This window comes from Passer domesticus, chromosome 10 (assembly GCF_036417665.1).
Source record: "Passer domesticus isolate bPasDom1 chromosome 10, bPasDom1.hap1, whole genome shotgun sequence".
Taxonomy (NCBI): Eukaryota; Metazoa; Chordata; class Aves; order Passeriformes; family Passeridae; genus Passer; species Passer domesticus.
In genome coordinates this window covers 9322570-9332666 of record NC_087483.1, presented here as the reverse complement: position 1 = coordinate 9332666, position 10097 = coordinate 9322570, and the positions used below count along the sequence as shown (strand labels likewise).

Here is a 10097-nt window from a genome sequence, read left to right as displayed (position 1 = left end):
TTTGTGCTCAGTGCTTTGGCATCAGACTGCCAAACAATACAAATAGGCAGAAGAGCTGGACCATGCCACTGTCACCTTTCCAAAACCAATCTCCAGCCAACTGCAGAGCTGGATGTTGCTCACCATTAACCCTGAAAGGAAAGAAGACACTTTATTCAAAGCCTATCTTTTCCTTAAAGATCACCTATCTAATTATTGATATACAACCTTATGTAATTGTGGGGCAGCTGGAAGATTTTAATTTTTTTTTTACAGAACAATGCAGAAAATAAAGCACTTGTTTCCTAATAAACATTCCATGTGCTTTTCACTGTGCTCAGGGAGAGCAGTGTTCATTTGTCCAGCTGAACGAGAAGAAAAATTATCAGGGAAACTAGCATAAATTCTGTCAATCTGTAAGTACTCTAAAGCTGAAAGTTAGGAGCAAGTTGGTCTTGTGTGTTTGAAGAAAAATGATGAATATAGTGGCCATATGTGTCAGCACCTGCACTGGAAGATGTAGGAGTAATCATGCTGCAGGAACAAGGCTTGAACAAACACAACCATCTCTCTCCATGTGCTCTGTGTAACATTGCAGGTGAACATTATGATGTGGGAAGGGCCTGTGATCTACAAGGAAGAAATTTCTCAGACCTTAAATTTGAGGCTTGAATTTAGGAGCAGCAAAAGATTGAAGTGGAACCCCAGAAGGTGTATACCTGTGCTGCAAGAAGAAGGGGAAGCTCCACAGGCACTCAGCTGTGTCAGTAAATAGCTGTGTTTGCAGAAGATGCTGTACTGCCTCTTGTGGGTGTTTGCAATCCTAACCATGAGGGAGGAGAAGGGAAAGTCTGAGGAGATAAAGGATTGAAACTTGTGCTTTTAAAATTCTTCTCCAATATAATTCTAAAACTAATTCTGCCATTAATTGCAGACCTATTTTTCTAACTGGATGTATAGAGGGGCTTGAGATCACGGAAGATTTCTTATGGCTTAGACCTCTGTGAATTCAGGGATTAGAGCATTCATACTGCTTAATTTTTGCTGTTTAGAAGCCACACATCTTGTGGAGGAAAATAAAATTCCATAGCTTGCTTATATGAAGTGTCTGTCTTGGGAAGATACCAGCATCCATTTGGAGGGGCCTGTCTCTGTTCTGGTGGTACAGAGTTCTTCAGAGAAGGGGATGAAGCCTGTGAACATCTTCAGGAGAGGGAGTGACTGAGTAGTGAAGTGTGACGTACAACACAGTGTAACATAATGCCAGTAAGAAAAAAGAAACCTAAGGTCTTGTGGGAAATAGTGGGCTTTGACTTGTCCATTACCAATGAAGAGATGAGGGCTGCAATGGAAAGTGTCATGACAGTTTGGGCCAATGCTTAGAAATATACTGGCAGGACAGGGAAAGCAGTAGGGGTCATCTCTCAGTGAAGCTGCACAAATCCATGGATGGCCCACACAGTGAAGCCTGCAGGCAGTTCTCATTTCTACATCAGATATGGCATGTAGGAGAAAGGAAAATTAATCAAGGCTTATCAAGAGTTAGTTTTCATATACTGAATAAGCTAGAAAGCTCTGATTCTCTGTGGTGGAGTCTAAAAACCTGTGTGGGGAAAGAGTAGGAATGGGAATTTGTGGTCATCACAAGTTCATACATACTCAAGGAGACTTGCAGCATGCTCAAGAAAAATAAATGCACTGCATTATAAATGCAGATTCCTTCCTTCAGGTGTGTATGACCTCCTTGGCAGCAAATGTGTGAGGATAAGATTTGCCTGTGTGAAATGGTCACATGCCAAAGGGCAGGGGGTGCATTCCTGTAAACACTGTGGGTTTGCAGAAAGTCTAAATCAGCTCTGAACCTGGCCCATGGGCTGCAGCCTTCTCCCTGTTTGTACTCCTAATTTCACACAAGGTTTGGGACTGCTGAGACATTTAAAAACTGATATTTTTGTTAGATTTGAAATACCCCTCCCCCCAGCACTATCCCTGCTTAAAATTCCTAGCTATCAAACAGCTACTTCCTCACAGATTATTGGCTTTTCATGTTGCTCAAGTGCAGCCTTTTCATCAGACCGCATATGTTCTGATCACTTTCTGGCAATTTTTCTTATTGTAAATAAAGCCCATTCAGCCACAGTTTATATAACCACTATCTGGATAATACCCTCCTAATGACCAACTTTCCCTGGAGAAACACAAGCATATCTCTTTCCCCATTTCTGCCAACTGCATTTTAGTTTGCCACAGAGCCAAGCGTGGCCCTGCTATTGTATTAGTGCAGATGGGTGGGAGTCACAAAAGCCTGAATTGGAAAATTCCCAACCTGTGGGCAAAAGCTTTGGTTTGCTTCTTTCTGTTGTAGGGGTTCCCACTGATCGAGTTGGATAGAAGTTTTCTGTACTTTCAGACTTTTTCAAGAGCTTGAAGGGACGTGCTTTCAAAAGGCTTGTGGAAAATGAGAAGGTTTGTGTTTGGGTAGGATTGCAAACAGGAAATATACCTCAGATCTTGTCTGATGGAGTGGTGTTTTGTGTTTGGGTAGGATTGCAAACAGGAAATATACCTCAGATCTTGTCTGATGGAGTGTTGTCTGCAAGTAATTCCACGAGCTCCCTCTTTCTACAGGTGTGCACTTTTCTCTTGTAAGATGGTTGGGGTCCATTTAAGCTGCTCCAAGTTCAGGCAGCCTGGGGATCCAGGGCAGGGGAGTGCTGCAGGACAAGTGAGAGGTTCTCACAAGGAGCAGCCAAGAGCTTTGCCACCAGCTGGCAGGCAGTAGCAGCTGTGTAGGCAAACATGTCAGCAGCTTGCATTGTAAGAATTGCCAAAATCCTGCTAAATTCGGTGGTATTTGGAAGTTCTGTGTTCCCAAAACCTAGCTCTGACCCCAGTGCAGCTGGAGTGAGGAGTGGTGTTGAACATGGTGCAGCTGCCTTCTGCAGGTATTGATCCCAAAGCCAACGTGCTGAGCAGAGACTTCCTCTTTCTCAAGCTCTCTGTGTGAGTAATTTGGTTGATTGTGTTTGCCTGACCTTTTAAGCTGAGCCTGGCAGGGAAAGGGGCAAGAATGTCCTTGTTACTGCTTTCCTTCAGGCTTCCCTGAGCTCTGTGGCACGTGGAGATCTCAGGGAAAGGGTTACAAGACCACAGATGCCAAATGAGCTGTGCAGCTCCAAGCCAGGAGGCCAGTATCAACCCTCTCCACCCTCTCATCCTGTGCCAGGTGAGGCCAGTGAGGAATAGGTCTGATGTGCTTAGAATTTATTTTGGGTTAGGGAAGCAAGGCAAATTGTGCATTTTCTTTTCCTTCACAAATAACTTAAACATGCCCCAGAAAGGAAACCAGCTGGTGAAATGCAAGGACATGCTTTCAGATCCAGCAGAACAGAAAGAAAAAGGGGAAACAAAACGTCTTTCACATGCCCTCATGTGAATCAGACAGACAGAAAATTAATTATCTTGTGTCTTTTCTGGTAAAAACAGCATCATCTGTTGTCCTTTATTGGGAAACTCCAGCCCCCATGCTAGGAGGGCACAGTTTGCTCGTTTTGGTTGGAAGCACAGTGACAAGGCGGAGCTCCTTGGCTCAGAACTGAATGCATGGCCCAAGGCTCACAGTTTAGCCAGAGGACCATGTGTGCAACATGGACTGGCAGCCTGGCTGGAAGCAATTCATGGCAGAGGTTTCCTGTGAGGCAATGAAAGGGAGAAAGGGAATCAGTTCTTGATGTCTTCAATGCCTTTGTTCATCATGAAGCCCACCCTTGCATTGCTCTTTCTCATGTTTTTTTTCCCAGCATCCATTATTTGTAATAAGCCCAATGACTAAGCATCAGGGGTGGGTTGTGGGCCAGGAATCTGTTGGGCTATGTGCCATACATGGACCCCAAAGAAAACCATTACTGACCACAGCACTTGGACAATGACACAACTTGATAAATGTACCCCAAAACTGAGAAAAATGAATAACCCATCAAATGCATTATGCTACATCAGGACATTTGCAAAGAATTTGAATGTAAAATATTTATAAATTCTTTTCTATTTTTAATATTCTGTGGAGATTTGGCTGATAAAGCAATTCTTTAAATTGCACAGAAATATGATGTATGGCATACTGCAGAATATATCACCATGTCTCTCCAGATCCCTGCCAGCATACTGGGGATGATTTCAAGGTATGTCTGTATGAGAAAATCACTGTTGGCTCAGTGATTAAGCATCAATGCCAAGTCCTGTGACTTTGGATCTCAGCTTTCATTGCTTCCAAAAGGCCTGATTCTGCTCTGTTATGCTGCCAGTGATGCCCCTGTGAAGAGAAATCGAGAGCTCACACTTGGGCCAGATGGCCTCTCAAACCTGCAGGTCAGGCTGCAATCTCACTGGCAGGAGGCTGGATCAACCTCAGTCACATCACCTTTCATCTTGCTGGAGTCACTCTGGTCTGAGGTGGGTAAGGGGCAGGGAGCCCTGGGTTTGGCCAAATGGTCAACAAGGCCTTTGTGGCTTGCTAAAAATTTTTAAATGCCTCTATGGGTCTTGCAGTGGATAAAACTGGCAGAAATTAGCTCCAAATGTGGCTGGCTCAGAAAAAGGAGTCAGCAGTGCTCAGACTGAGAGAAACCAGTATCAGCTTTTTGGCCCAGAAGAGAAAGGGAAAGTGAACCACAGGACACAAAATAAGAGTCTGGCAGGGAAAATATATCCCAAAGAGCAACTGACTTAAGCTGGTGAGCTGATTTCGCTGCTCTTGTGTTAGTGCCATCTACCTATTGCTATATTTTTCTATTTGTAAGGAAAGGCTTTGCAAAAGAATGGCTGAGCTGTAGAAGCTCCCACAGTCTGCAAAGCCTGCTCACAGCAATGGGTCCCAGCAGCTGGATGAGACAGGGGAGCACTGGAGCAGCTGGAGCAGGACCTGCCCTCGTGTTGGCTGCCTGCAGAGTGTCACGCATGGCTCAGGAATGCAGGGCAGACTCTCACTCCTAAATGCTCCTTGCTGCATGAGTGCTTGTGAAACCTTCACACAGCATCGCTCACAGGATCTGTCCCAAGTTTTGGTTCTAAAAAGATGCAGTGAGAAATTCTGAGTTGTAATATTGGTGGAGAAACTCCCACTGGCCAGAGCTATCCCTATGCAGGTGATTTGAACAGAGCCATTGGTTAGCACAGTGACACTCTGGGGCCAAGCAGAAGATGCCATGGAGTGTTTTCTGATCATCTCCAGAGGTGTGAGAGCCTCTTCTGAACACACATATCCCCATGGCAAAGGAGGGGTATTTACACCTCCCCTTCAGGCCTTCTCAGGTCAGCTCTAAATTCCAAATTCAGGCATTGCTGCAGGCTAACACTGCAGCCCTGTAACTGCCTGAATGAGGTTTAACCTTGATTTACCCTTTATTTTACAAAGTTTAGCCCTTTTTCAGAGTAGAGGTCCCTGAGTACAATACCTCCAATCAATCCTGTTTAAGATAGGCACCTCTTCCGAGCCCAGCTCTGGCTGTAAGAGAAATGGGTAATGATGGAGCCTTGTGTTTGTTCAACTCTGTTTGGAATTTACAGCGCTTTGTAAAAGATTTATTGCAGTCATAATAATTGATGCCTCTGCAAATGGATTCCCGTCAACAATACATTCAGACCCAGGCCTTCATTTCAGGCTCATGGGGACAATATACATTTAATGGGAAAACTGGTCTGGTTGCTTTTGGCTCTTATTTATGTACTACAGTGAAGTGCTTATCTGCCTGGTGGTGGTTCTTGTTTCTGTAAAACTGTGGAGGGAGCAGACCCATCAGGTGCAGGAGCTGTGAGACACACAGTCCTACCTGTGAACAGGCAAGAGAGATCAAAGACACATCTTTACCTCTCACTCTTCCCTTCCCCTCAGCCCAAGATGGAGACTTTTCCATTAGATTTGCCTTTTTTTTTTTTTTTTTTAACTGGCTGGCTGTGAAAGCTTCTGGGTGAGAAGGTCCTGCTGCCCTCTTGTTCGGTTTGTTCTCATCTGCTTCCACCAGTGTAAAGAGCTCTTCCACTGATGGGCCCTAAGTGCTCTGTGCATCCGTGAACAGAGGGCACTTTGGGATTGTGGAGAAACTGGCAGTTTCCCTGTAGCTGCAAACACAGTTGCTCCCAGCAGGGAAAAAATCAGCATGGAAAACACCAGCACAGAAAATATGGGGGTGTTGCAGTTCCTCAGTAGTGTCTATGAACATACCACCACCACTTGGACTGACTTGGAAAGGAGGAATTCAAGGAAGGAAAAGGACCTGCTGAGTAAGTTGTCTGTGTTCACCAGTCCATTGACTCCACTTTTGGAGTGTTGATATCTCCAGCTTCAGCCACAGTGACCTGTGGTCTCAGCTGTGGCAAGGAATGTCATTCTCCAAAGCTCACTGCTCATGTACTTTTGAAGTAAGGATAAAAGGCTTGTATGGATTTGTGAATAAATGCAACAGAAATATAATTCAGCTTGTCCTTTAGAGTCAGTAATCCCAAAGAGCCAGAGATTTGTGTTTCACCTAGTGCCTGATTACTCCTTTCAGTCATCTCATTAAGTGCCTCATTTCAGGATGACTACAACACAGTATCTCCACGGGGTTCACCACAGCAGAGTAATTGAGACCTTGAGATCCTACTGTCACAAGTATCAGCAGAAAGGAGGAAAAACAGGTATTTTTTAAAACAAGGTACTTCAAAGCAAGGAATTGCCTTCCAAAAATAGTAGCCAGTGCTTTCAGAAGTAAGTTGTGATTTTAAGGTGTTAACTGCTCTTTGGTACATGATTTGCTACATCTTTAGGACTGCAGGTTTTGGAGAAGTGATGTCTGTCTTCACTGAGTCATGTACAGGGACTGATGAACAGTGCAGAGGGAAAAGACTTCCAACTCCTATTAGAAAGGTTGAGCTGGGAAGGGATGGAGTCTTTTCTAGGTATGACCCAAAGGTGTGCCCATGGGTGAGGTGAGCTGGCCTAATCCTCTAAGATAGCCCCGTATCATGTCTGGAGTTCCCTGGAGCAAGGTGTGACAGATTTGATGTTCCAGATGGCTTTTTTGCTCTTATATACTGCTCAAGTTTTTTTCCTGATCTTTTTGCTTGTGGTTCAGAGCAAAGGCACCTTAGAGCCTGTGGCATAAGTGATAGAACAGTTTGGATTGGAAGGGAGTTCATCTATTCCAACACCTTCCACTAGCTGATCAGCTGAGATGTGTCTGCTGAGGGCTCTTTTCCAAACTCTTAGCTCTCTTTACCTTTGGATAGTTTCCTCGTTGATCAGGAGCCAATTTTCATTATTTTCTGTCACAAATTGTGCTGGTGGGTTTTGTTGTGATTGCAAGGCAGTCTTTGCTCCCACAAGGAAGAAAAGCGGAGAGAATTGGGATTGTTCAGCCTGAGAAAGAGAAGGCTCTAGGGTGTCCTAACTCTGGCTCTCCAGTACATGGTGGAACTACAAGAAAGCTGGAGAGGGCCTATTTATAGGAGTGTGTAGTCACAGCACAAGTGGGAATGAAGTCAAACTAAGAGTAGGTTTAGATTAGATATGAGGAAGAAGTTCTTCCCTGTGAGGCTGGTGAGGCACTGGCCCAGGTTACCCAGAGAAGCCATGGATGCCTCATTCCTGGAAGTGTTTAAGGCCAGGTTGAACGAGGCTCTGAGCAACTTCCACTTGGTCCAGTGGAAGGTATCCCTGCCCATGAGACAAGATGAGCTTTATTTTCCCTTCCAGCCAAAACCATTCTCTGATTCTACGACTGAGACATCCAGATATGCTGCTAAAACCTTAGGATGCACTCATATTTCAGAAACCACACAGTAATTTAATTAGACTCCATCTCATGTGGTTTGGTCCTGTCTCTGCAGGCAGGAAATGTTGGGGGCATTGGCAAGGCAGTGCAGCAGTAGTTCCAACCTGACGTCAGCAGGGATCCCCTTCCACACAGTGTCTTGGCACCAGCACCAGCTCTGCCCTTAACTCCCTCCTTCCCAAGGAAATAAAAGAGACATATTGGCTCCTCTTTCCTCCAGCCATCACCCTGACAATGGAGGAAGGTTTTCCCTTCCCTTCCTCTTCCCTATTCTTTTGCCTGGCATAAGAAGCACTGGCAAATCCAATTTCTTTACCCATTTTTCATTCCTGGTGGTGTGTTTGAAGCACTAACTGGTGCCACGGGAAATGAGCTGTGGTAGAAGCCCACAGGGAGGCAGGGTTGCGCAGACACTGATGGATTGTGCAAGTCAAGAGAGTAAAGGAGCTGCTCCGTTCATGTTTAAGGCTACCACATAACAGACTGCCCAGGTTGACTACACTCACAGGAGTTTCTTGTTAGAGACAAGTTTTGTCTATATAACCAATATATTCACATCTCCTTGTTTTGAAAAAGTCTTGCACTTTATTTAAGAGTGGAGTAATAGAATTTCACTATTCATTTAAACACTTGTTTCATGCGTTTTAATTTAAACATGTTAGTTTAAATGCTTGCTCTAAATCCACATTTTTGAACCCAGGACTACACTTAGCTTTACCCACTTCTAGGTCATGGTTATATTGTTGTTTGTTTTTCGTTTTGTTTATTAATTTATAGCCAATTAAGCTCTTCCTTTTCCTTCTAGCCTGGAGATAATGACCTTGTATGATAATCTTTTTATGTTGTTTGTTAAACACTGCTGTCTTGGTTTGAAAGACAGGTGTCCACCAAAGAAGGCGGAACCTTTCTTGGAAAACGCGACACCCTTTCCTTCAAATTATTATCACTTTGAAATTATGGGGCTTTTATGCAAAGATGAGAAGGGGATAAGAGGTTATTGCTAGTACACGTTTGTATACCAGACAGACAGACAAACAGACAAACAGCACCAGCAGAGCCCAAAGCCCAGAGCGCCTCCTCCCGCCGGGTGCAGTTCCCGTCCCGGCCACCGGGGGCGCTGCTGGCTCCGGCCGGGCGGGCAGCGCGGTGCCCCCGCGCCTGCAGGGGGCGCTGTGCCGGGCGCTGAGGCGCCGCGCTGATGGCGGCCGCGCTGAGGGGGGGCACGGGCGGAGCCGCCGGCCATGGCCGGGCTCCCGCTGAGGTGGCTGGTACAGGAACACCCCACATGCCAGCTCTGGATCCCCCAAACAGCCAGGACACATAAAAAGCATGAGCAGAGTTGCGGTGCAGGGCAAGCGCAGCAGAGCGGGATCTCCAGGCCAGCGCTCAGGAGGGGCCGCGGCAGCGCCTCGCGGGCACAGGGCCCGGCAGAGCCGAGCCCGGCGTTCCGGCGCCTCACGCTCCTGAGCTCCGAGCCACAGGGAAGCAGGTAAATGGCTCCTGTGTCCCCTGATCCTGGAAACAGGACTGAGCAGAACCAGCCAAGCCTCCAGGGGAGCCCCCTCATCCTTTTTTCACCCTCAGCCAGGGGGAACTTCAATGGCAGGTTGTTGCACCCAGCTACATCTTCTGTTTCCCAATTTTCCCATTTGTCTCTCAGGCAATGCCATCCTGACCCTTCTTCCAGGTAGCAGATGGGAGAAAAATTCACTGAAAAAACCAAATCCAGAACAACTACTTTTGAAGCACGGCAAACTAACGACACAGGTTATCAAACCTCACACTTGAGGATATGAGATGATTGGTGGCAGACTCTGGATGGTTTTGTTCCCTCCCCACCTCCACTCTTCCTGGTGCACAGGTACCAAGGGCCAGTGTGAGCAGTGCACCTTGTGAGAAAGACAAGAGCTTCAGGGACAGAGACACAGCCCTGCTCTGTCCCTGTGTGCCAGACTTCTGTGTTTCCTGAAATCTCAGTCTGAGTTCTGGTATTCAAGATGATATGAAATTTAAAATTTTTTAATGTAACTTTAATCAGTTTTCACAGAATCAGAAGAATGAACTAGGTTGGTAAAGACCTTTGAGACCATGAAATCCAATTTATGTTTGCCTTTGCATAGGGGGAAGGGATCTGAAATTTCTTTCCAGGGCATTGTTCCACCAGGTGAAACCTGATGAGCTTGAGGTCTCAACAGGCTGGGAGTAGCTCAGAAGATACACAAAAGATAAAGACCATCAACTCCAAACATCACCCCTGGCATGGTGGGAGACACCTGGTCTGGGAAAAGAGAGGTAAGAATGACGACT

At 45.8% G+C, this 10097-nt stretch overlaps 1 long non-coding RNA gene across 1 annotated transcript; it reads left to right on the top strand.

Annotated features, from left to right (window-relative positions):
- Positions 1-3073: 3073 nt before the first annotated feature.
- LOC135308560 (uncharacterized) lies at positions 3074-4631 on the top strand. The gene is made up of 3 exons (XR_010368963.1): positions 3074-3205; positions 4081-4160; positions 4284-4631. It is a non-coding gene; the product is annotated as an uncharacterized LOC135308560 (long non-coding RNA).
- Positions 4632-10097: the final 5466 nt, after the last annotated feature.